The sequence below is a fragment of the Argopecten irradians genome, chromosome 2, assembly GCF_041381155.1.
Source record: "Argopecten irradians isolate NY chromosome 2, Ai_NY, whole genome shotgun sequence".
NCBI lineage: Eukaryota > Metazoa > Mollusca > Bivalvia > Pectinida > Pectinidae > Argopecten > Argopecten irradians.
In genome coordinates, this window is record NC_091135.1 from 32363028 (window position 1) to 32371966 (window position 8939).

The window sequence follows — 8939 nt, forward strand, 5'->3', positions numbered from 1 at the left end:
TGTACAAAACCTTACCTATCCTAGACATCCTGTACACCTTACCTACCTAGACATTCTGTACACCTTACCTACTAGACATCCTGTACACCTTACCTACCTAGACATCCTGTACACCTTACCTACCTAGACATTTCTGTACACCTTCCCTAACTGAGACATCCTGTACACCTTACCTACCTAGACATTGCTGTTACACCTTACCTACCTAGACATCCTGTAAACCTTACCTACCTAGACTATTATGTTACACTTCTTACCTACTCTAGACATCTGTACACCTTACCTACCTAGACATCCTGCTACACCTTACCTACCTAGACATCCTGTACACCTTACCTACCTAGACATCCTGTACACCTTACCTATCTAGACATCCTGTACACCTTTACCTACTACAACACCTTTTACTCCGTACTAAGGTAACATCCTGGTACACTCTTACCTACCTAGACATCCAGTACACCTTACCTACCTAGACATCCTGGTACACCAACTTACTTACCTATCTAGACATCCTGTACAACCTTACTACCTAGACATCTGTACACCTTACCTACCAAGACATCCTGTACCCTTAACTATCTAGACATTCTGTACACCTTAACTACCCTAGACATACTCTGTACACCTTACCCTACCCTAGACATCCTGTACACCTTACCTTACAAAAAAAAAGACATCCTGTACATCCTTAACCTATCTAAGACATTCTGTACACCTTACCTACCTAGACATCCTGTACACCTTACCTACCTATACATCCTGTACACCTTACCTACTAAAGACAACCTTTACACGCTTACCTATCTAGACATCCTGTACACCTTACCTCTACCTAGACATTCCTGTACACCTTACCTACCTAGACATCCTGTTACACCTTACCTACCTAGACATTCCTGTACACCTTACACCTACCTAGACATCCTGTACACCTTACCTATCCTAGACATCCTGTAACCTACCTACGCTTAGACATTCCTACACCTTACCTACTAAGACATTCTGTACACCTTAACCTACCTAGACATAACCTGTACACCTTACCTACCTAAGACATTCTGTACACCTTAAGATATCCTGTACCTACGACATCCTGGTACACCTTACCTACCTAGACATTCTGTACACCTTACCTACCTATACATTCTGTACACCATAAACCTAAACCCAGACCTCCTGTACACCTAACCTACCCTAGACAATACCTGTACACCATACCGTATCAAGACATCCTTTACATCTTACCTAACAACACATTCCTGTACACCTTACTAAGACCTACGTACACCTTACCTACTAAGACATCTGAACACCTTACCCTATCAATAAATCCTTTACACCTTACCCTACCTGAACATTCTGTAACACCTAACCTACCTAGATATCCAGTACAAACACCATAACCTACCTAGGACAATCCTGAACACCTTACCTGCCTAAGACATTATGTACTCCTTACCCTGCCTAAACATCCTGTACACCTTAACACTACCTAACATTCCTATAAACCTTCCTACCTAGACATCTGTATTACACCTTACCTAGACAGACCTACCTATACCTACTACCTAAACATCCTGTACACTTACCTACCTAACATTCTGTACACCTTACACCTTACCTAAACCTTACCTTACTATCAGCTAAATACCTAGACATTCTGTACACCGAAAGAAAGTTACCTACCTAGACATCCTGTAACCTTACCTACCTAGACATTCTGTACACCTTTTTACCTAGACATCCTTAAACCTTACCTACCTAGAATGCGTTAACATTTGAATCCTGTACACCTTACCTACCATAGACATTGTACACCTTACCCTAGACATCCTGTACACCTTATAATACTAGACCTGTACCCTACCTAGACATCCTTTACACCTTACCTACCTAGACATTCTGTACACCTTACCTACCTATTCCTGTACACCTTACCTACTATGTACACCTTTACCTAGACATTCTTACACTGAAACCACCTTACCTTCCTTGACACCTAGACATTTGTACACCTTACCTACCTAGACATGAAACTGTACACACCTTGAACCTATTTGTACCTAGACCTTTACCTAGACATCCTGTACACCTTATTTACCTAGACATCCTGCTATACACCTTACCTACCTAGACATTCTTAGTTCTTATCTACTACGAATTGTACACTTCCTAGTACATCACTGGTAAACTTCGATTACATTTTATTTAGCAAAGATATAAATCTTAGTCCTGACATATGGTTTCTATCTGATGTTAAACTATTTAATGTCTGTACATAGAATAGCTTTAATTGAAAATTCTTTAGCCAACATAAACTTACCTAAGTCTATGTTTTTATTTTAACTTACCTTTCGTCTTTTCGTCTTTTCGCCCCGAAAAGACGAAAATTAAATATCTTAATTCTCGTCTTTTCGTCTTTTCGCCCCGAAAAGACGAAAATTAACAAATTTAAATTTCGTGTTTTCGCGACGAAAAGACGAAAAGACGAAAAGTCAAACACGAAAAGACGAAAGTGAAGCACGCTAATTAGCGCCTTTAATTTTCGTCTTTTCGCCTTCAAAAATCTCGTCTTTTCGTCTTTTCGTCTTTTCGCCCCGAAAAGACGAAAATTACAAACCTTGAATTTCGTCTTTTCGTCTTTTCGTCTTTTCGCCCCGAAAAGACGAAAATTAACAAACCTTAAATTTCGTCTTTTCGTCCTTTCGCCCCGAAAAGACGAAAATTAACAAACCTTAAATTTCGTCTTTTCGTCTTTTCGCCCCGAAAAGACGAAAATTAACAAACCTTAAATTTCGTCTTTTCGTCTTTTCGCCCCGAAAAAATACCAATTACAGATATACTTTGTCATCTATCGTATACGACGGAGATTATAATGTAATTTCTAATGTACAATTATGATGAAGACCATGTCATGTATGTAGTCAAAATGTCTTTTCAAATAATACACAGTACATTTTACCTACTGATTGACTGTTATAATTAACTGTATTTGAGCAATTTCTTGGTACAAGTCCTTCCTTTAAACTCAAAGTCTTCACGAGTTATCTTTCATAAATTATTTTGTTAACAAGTTTATCCGTGGTTCAAACGCTTTCAAATAATACCCGCCGACAACTTTTTTTTTCAAGTTGTGTAGGGGAGGCAACTCCTGTAAGTGCTATGTTTAGCATCTTAAGTTCATTATGGTCCTTACATATACACGGCAATGTTTTGATAAGCGTAATTGCTAAAGAGGGCGATAAGAACACAAAAAATAAGATATTAATGAACTTTAAAAAAATGTATCAATCACGCTAAAGGATTTGCGGAATGATGAATCTGTTAGTGGCACGTGGCATATGCCACGTGTGAGAAATCTACGTAACTGCTGTAAACAAACATGTTGACTTCTGTTTTAAAACTTCTAATCTTAGTTATTGATGGAGATACTTGTAATACTATCAATTTAATAAATCGATTGTTATCATAAACTACTTTGATGCTTCCATATTGAACAATTAAGTCAATATTAAGATAAAAGATTTCAAAATGACTTCCACACCAGACCGGAAGGCGAAAAGACGAAAAGACGAAAATTAAGGTTTGTTAATTTTCGTCTTTTCGGGGCGAAAAGACGAAAAGACGAAATTTAAGGTTTGTTAATTTTCGTCTTTCGGGGCGAAAAGACGAAAAGACGAAAATTAAGGTTTGTTAATTTTCGTCTTTTCGGGGCGAAAAGACGAAAAGACGAAAAGACGAGAATTTTGAAGGCGAAAAGACGAGAATCAAAGTCGCTTATTAGCGTGCTTCACTTTCGTCTTTTCGTGTTTGACTTTTCGTCTTTTCGTCTTTTCGTCGCGAAAACACGAAATTTAAATTTGTTAATTTTCGTCTTTTCGGGGCGAAAAGACGAAAAGACGAGAATTAAGATATTTAATTTTCGTCTTTTCGGGGCGAAAAGACGAAAAGACGAAATGGCATAAATCAGCCACCGTACCTTTGTATTATATCATTCGCTCGAGCCGCATTAAAGTATACTAAAACCGTTGTTTATTGACACAGTAACTTGAAGTAATATAAAATGAAGATTTCTAACTAAAATACCATAGTGTGGCTAATTATTTAAAATTATTATAAAGACGAAAAGACGAAAATTAAGGTTTGTTAAATTTCGTCTTTTCGGGGCGAAAAGACGAAAAGACGAAATTTAAGGTTTGTTAATTTTCGTCTTTTCGGGGCGAAAAGACGAAAAGACGAAAATTAAGGTTTGTTAAATTTCGTCTTTTCGGGGCGAAAAGACGAAAAGACGAAAAGACGACTTCACTTTCGTCTTTTCGTGTTTGACTTTTCGTCTTTTCGTCTTTTCGCGGCGAAAAAACGAAATTTAAAGTTGTTAAATTTCGTCTTTTCGGGGCGAAAAGACGAAAAGACGAAATGGCACAAATCAGCCACCGTACAAAGGACATATTATTGATACTACTAACACACAATCACATATTTATAGACCGTTGAGTTGGTTAAAACAATTCGTGAACAAATCTCTGTTTCAAAAACCATCGACCTTCATGCATATACAGCATCCCCTGACTTCTGTAATCTTACAATATATTTGAATAAACGATGACTTCTGAAATTAAATGTTATCTAGCTATTACATTGATATATATTCCATGATAGTTACATAACAAGTTATGTCTATTTTAACTACACTCAAAGTGGAACATTTAGATTAATTAGGTTCCAAAAAACACACACCGACATTGGTTGAGACATAATTGGTTGACACAAAGCATTTTTAGCTAGAAAGTATAGAAACTTTTATTCCATTGACATATGAATATTAACCATTTTGCATGATTCTTGCATAGATATTATCACGTAAAATGACTATAGCGAATAGTATCAGTCGTTTAATTACATAACATATTCACTAGGCATTTTTTTCTTGATGATATCCTAGTTTTGTTACACACGATATTTTCGCCGAGCTGAGACTCTGAAACTTACCTTTCCGCTTGAACTTAAATCAGACCTAACTACTGAGCCTAGACTCGATCTGCGATATTCTAGGGGTTATTATCACTGTCGTGATTTCCAGCGTCGGTCCACTGTTTTGCTACGACATATTCAAGGTATGGATATTACGACAGTGATAGTAACCCCTGGTATACCGATGATGTCTAGGTCCGTAGTTCTGCGTTGCTTTAATAAACCGTTATGGGACTTACTAAAAAGCTCAGTCTAAAGACGAAGCTTTGTGTTGCAGTGATAACAAACGAATGAACTTCGAATGATTTTCGTTGTTCAATAATCCACAATCAGCTTATCTATCCGTCCGGTATGAGGCAAATAAGGTTGTTAGTTCACTATTTTATAAATGAGGAATTTTTACTTACCCTAAGATTAGAGCGCCAAACTCTGCAGTAACCATTCCGAAAGATACTTGCCTGTCTAAGAAGTTTGAGGTTTCGCGTGACTTTTGATCATTATTAAGTCTATTTCTTCATATGATACATAAACTACCTTATTTATTTCCTTTATTTGATATGAACGCTACTATCCTACTGTGAAAAGAATAACACTTCCTTTGATATCGTATAGATAACGCTTATTAGGTAAATGAAATAAAAACATTTCCCTGTTACACATCTAGAAAAAAATATATACTATTATTCTCTCTATATAATATGTCATGTTCTCTATGACTGTTAAAAAAGTACATGTCTACTAAAGTAGACACACACAGACGTACGTGTCATCTCCCTTTTCGATCGTATAACAATGACGGACGAAGCGTATTCACTGTAAATGTAACACGGACATTAAGCAATATTTACTACGAATCGCGGATTTTCGGTATAATACAATAATGTAATTATTATTCATTTATTTGTTGTTGTTGTTGTTTTTGTTGTTAAAACAAAGTTTCATATACGACATGTCCATAATATCTTTACAACCATATATCCATATATACTTCGATTATATCGTTGGTAAAATATATGTTCTATCTAAAGTATAAGATGTAAAAATACTTCTTATATCGAAAAATGCTTTATGTTAGCTATATACTAGTTGTATCTCGCTATGTTGTGTGAGGGCATGTCAATGTGCATGCAAATCATGAATAAAATGTATTTCATGCAAATGATAATAATAACCGATCATATTCTACCAAATTGACACCAAATTTTTATGCTGCCGAAACAAGACACCATGAGACTTCTCTATCTGAGTGTTTGCTTTGTTTATTTCTAACTTCTTTTTTCCCGCGAATTCGCGCTTTAATTCCGTTCTCCGTTATTTTATTTTTCCTTTTCTATCAAGTACATCCAAGTTTTCAGGTTTTACTTTTTGACTTAAAATGTAACATTTATATTTACGACTCGATTAGCTAAAAATGATTTGAAATATATTTAGCGCAATTTACATTTTAACGAAGCATTTTTGGCGCTCAAAGCACAATTATGATTATCTATAGAATATGTTCGTTTACACTGACTTGTAAAATACAAAAACATGAAAATACGCAAATACACGACACCATGTAAAAGTAAAAAGACTTGCCTATCCACTCAGTTTGAAACCATGACATTTAGTGGCTGTAATAACCATGCAATGACACTTACATATATCCGCTGGTCTATGTTAGGACATTGAGTTGTTTTAATAACCAGCTTTGATGCCTCCCAGATCATTGGAATGAATCCGCAAGGACACTTATCTCACCACTCAGAGTCATGCTTTGTGTCACGTTTTTATTTGTTGTGATACTCCCACAATAATACTTACATGCACATTTATTCTGAAGTCAAGTTTTTTCCAGCAAAAAAATACGTACCTATACGTTTAACGTAATTACAGTTCTTTGCACCACCTAAGAGGAACCTTTCTGTCTATTTCTGTCGATATTTAGGAGAACTGCACCTACTCTCAAGCAGGTCTGTGTTTTATGTAGAGGCGATGATGTTGTAACTCAGTGATAACGGCATTTGTCACACTGCTGTGATGTATCATAATCAAATACTGGGAAATATAGCTTGTTCGTTACTTAAAACTTCCTTCTACTTTATATTCATGAGGATTTACACAAAACTGGTATAACCTTAAATGACATATAGACAAAGAAAATACTTCCGCCATCACTATTTTGAATACCCAAATGTTCTTTCGATAATTGCGAGTAACACATCACGAGTAAAATAATTGCGATTATATTTATCCCGTGTGAGCAAAATTATTCTTTATCTTTTAAATCAAGTCATTTCCCTGTGTCCTTAAAAAATTGTTTTTGTTTTTTATTTTGTTTAGGACCAGTTATATGAAAAATCTTCATCTACCTTCGCTAACCAAGCGTATTTGGTGCGATATTCTCCCGACACAAGACGAGTATCATATTGAATACAGATTTATCACATCTCACCATTGTTACTACAATGGAGCTAATTCACGTTCCACGCGATACCAAATAGCGTTTGTGCGTTACTAGTATCTCCAGTGGTGATGGAATGTAACTATTTTGCAATTTTCCCGCTGAGATGACGTTAGCGCGGAATATCATCTTTTTACACCATTCCACCACTACAGAAACAATAGTATACATATACATATACATAAGCAACCCTGAAGGATTGGATAGAAGAATCTTTAAACTTCGGTCACATGATATACGAATTTAGATATCTTTTGGTGTATATCGCTTTGGACAACCCGATTTAAAAAATAGATATAATGAAGAGACATGTTTGAGAGCGGATGAAACAAATTTCGATTCATAATATTAACAATTTCTCTTTGAATTCGATATTGAAACATTTAATTTGTAACGTATGTCACTCATCTTTGTGTGTCTAAATAAAGAAATTATATATATCCAGCCGCTATAAGTTGGCCATTGTCAAATATACCAAATGGTATCGCCAGTTCTTTCAACGTCATTTGTTAAGCCATTTAAGAATGTATTCTTCTGAGGTTTCAGTCCCGTTGAAGTCTCGTTTCGACAAAGATGTTATGAGATTTTCAAATATATTTTATCAATATCTGTTGCAAGTTGCCAGATGCAAATTTTGTCAAAAAATTACATTTCTATTTTCAGTAGATTTTTTTTATACAGGGATTTTAAGAAATGGCCCATTTGGCGGCCATTTTGAAATTGTGTCTTTTTCCTCTTTGAGTAGAGCCATAGTTTAGCCATTTTTTACTGAAATTGTTTTTATTTAAATCACCATTGCACCAGCATTTTTAGCTGTATCGAGCTAATTTTTGCTGTTAATCTTTACTAGGTTCGTGGTTATTGAAATATTGAGCATTATTGCGTGAAGTGATACGCTTTTGCCACTTTATTTTTACATTTAATGGTAGTTTGAGCACTTTTATTTTTTACTCTAAAATACTGAAAATTAACACATATTCAAATGAGGCAAAAAAGTAAGCACACTGACCCCCCATTTTTCTGCCTAATTTAGAAAGAACAACCCATTCCCTATTGATATGCAAAATATTAACAAAAGTCTAATACCACAACTGTTTCTATAAAGGGTGAAATTTGGCAAAAATGGCTGAAAATGGTGTATTTTGTAGCTCAAAATTAAGGGATAGGAGTAGCATATGTTGTTATTCTGAGAAAAAAATTGAGTCTTATTAATCAAAACTTGTATATTTTTAAAGAAGACTACAGGAAAATAAATTCTTCAAACTTCCATACACATCAAACATCTCAATTATGGCTTTAAACAGGCGTCCTCCCCTGTATGGTCAAAACGGCAAAAATCCCCAAAAAATCTAAGATTTTGTCAACTTGGTATCTTTGAGTGACAATAGCTCAAAAACAAGCACACCGACATATGTTTTTTCTTCCATTTTCTTGTATGGTATGAACTCCTATTTCCAAAAATCTATATGAGAAAAAAAGTTTAATACAAGAAAATTTTGACTTCTCAGAGGTGTACATCCAA

The 8939-nt window shown here is 35.4% G+C and overlaps 1 protein-coding gene across 1 annotated transcript in view; it reads right to left on the minus strand.

Annotated features, from left to right (window-relative positions):
• Positions 1–6999, minus strand: part of LOC138315183 (toll-like receptor 3) — a 32967-nt gene extending 25968 nt beyond the window's left edge. Inside the window, exon 1 of the mRNA XM_069255994.1 lies at positions 6827–6999. The gene's annotated coding sequence lies outside the window, so the exon portion shown is untranslated. The remainder of the gene's footprint in view (positions 1–6826) is intronic.
• Positions 7000–8939: the final 1940 nt, after the last annotated feature.